Genomic DNA, 2,114 nt, shown 5'->3' on the forward strand with positions numbered 1-2,114 from the left:
CAGAAAGTCCAGTTGCCTCTTTAAAAAAGCACCTCTGGGACAACTGAAGAGATCAACAAACTTCCAGGTGGCCTCAACGACCCTCTAAAAGGATGCAAATGACCAGCTGTCTGCAAGGAGTATCAATCCTTCCATTCCCCACCATCCTGTCAGAGCTGAAGAAGCTTCTTGAATGAGAAGCAAAACATCTTCGAAAGAAAAGATAAAGTCCAGTTGCCTCCTGAAAAAGCACCATTGGGCTCTCCCCAAGTTGTTATACCTTTTTCCCTGTACCAATTGGACATATTCTGTCTTGCATCCACCCTCAGCCTTAACTCTGCTTCTTAAAATAAGCGAACCAGAAATATGGTGGTAGAAATAGGACGGCGGCAACAGAAACGGACACTTAATGAAGTTTTCTAGATCAAAGTGTTGCTTCAAAGGCTTTCTGTTCCAACGTTTTCCTCTCCAAATTTTAGTTACGGGAGAGTCACCTTCTGTTGTTCGCATGTTTTAGCCTCTAGTCCCCTAAGTTTTGTCTTTGTTGCTGTTCCCTGCACTCTTAAGATCTTTTTTTTTACATTGTGGTGACCAAAATTGGTTGCAGAATTCCAAGCGTGGCCTTAACAAGGCATTATAAAGTGATATGAACACTTTACGTGATCTTGAGTCTGCTAATGCGGCCTAGGACTGTGTCGTTTTCTGGGGGGGAAAGAATCTCCTTGGAAAGATCTCCAAAGAGATCAGGGTGGGGAAGAAATCTACAGAGGGTCAGAAAAGGTTTGAATTGTATTGAGCTTGGTAGAGCCACATTCCCTCTGGGTAAGGAGTTCACACACCCTGGAAGGATGCAATTCAACCCCTTATAATTGCACATTCAGTGACGTGGAGGAAGTAGTGACGATTTGAGAGATATCGGAGATTAAACCGGCCATACAATTAAGAATTGCAGCACGTTCTGAACTCGTTCTGGAGAGCATTACCGGTCAGAGTTGAAATTTCTATTCCTTAGCATTTGGGCAGGCTTCTTCCAGAGAACATGACATCCTGGGTTTTGCCTTTTACCATCACCAAAATTACTCTACCGTAAGTACACGTTGGTTGCCAAGCACTTGGAAGGTTGATCGAGCAACTGTGAGGATGCTGGGACGATTTTGTGAGGAACCGTGTAACTTCTGTCATGGAATGAATGGTTGTGAATAACATTATATACCCTCTACTTAGTTGTTTTGTGTTGGTTTTTCTTCTTCTTTCCCCTTTGTTCCTTTTTTCCCTTCCCTATCCTTCCTACTTTCACTTTCCTTCCTTCCTCTCCCTTCCCTCCTTCCTCCCTCCCTTCTTTCTCAAGATCAACCTCTCTTTCACCCTTTCTCTTTCTCCCTCTCAAACTCCCTCCCTTCCCTCTTCCTTCTCTTTCCTTCCCTTCCTCTTAAATTCCAGACTTCCCTCTTTTTTTCCTTCCTTCTTCCTATTGTTCCTTCTTTCCTTCCCTCACCATTTATCCTTCCTTCCCTCCCTCCCTTCCCTTCCTCCCTTTCCATTTTCTTCCTCCCTTCCTCTTCCTACTTTCCTTCCTTCCTCTCAAACTCAACCTCCCCCTTCCTTTTCCTTTCCTTCTTTCCTCTCCCTTCAATTCCAGACCTCCCTCACCCTTCCTTCCCTTGTTTTTCCTTCCTTCTTCTCTCCCTTTCTTCCTATTGTTCCTTCCCTGTCCTTCCCTCCCCTTCCCTTCCCTCTTCTTCCTGCCTTTCCTTCCTTCCTCTCAAACTCAACCACCCTCCCTTCCTTTTCCTTTCCTTCCTTCCTCTCCCTTCCTTTAATTCCAGACCTCCCTCACCCTTCCTTCCCTGTTTTCCTTCCTTCCTGCTTCCCTCTTCCTCTCTGCCTCGGTCCTTCCCTCTCACCATTTATCCTTCCTTCCTTCCTTTCCATTTCTTCCTCCCTCCTCTTCCCTTCCCTTGCATTCTTGCCACCAAATAGGGCAAGAGAGCCCCTTGCAGGCTCAGATAAAAGGAACCACAATTTTTGACTTTCTCCGAGAATAAGACCAAACCACCTCAGATGCTGCAAATTCACATGCCCTCTTGTGGCGACAGGTTGAATCACACCAAGAAGAAACCAAGAAACTACCCGAA

Source organism: Pseudonaja textilis, chromosome 3, assembly GCF_049901715.1.
Source record: "Pseudonaja textilis isolate UNSWEBS1 chromosome 3, rPseTex1.2, whole genome shotgun sequence".
Classification (NCBI taxonomy): domain Eukaryota; kingdom Metazoa; phylum Chordata; class Lepidosauria; order Squamata; family Elapidae; genus Pseudonaja; species Pseudonaja textilis.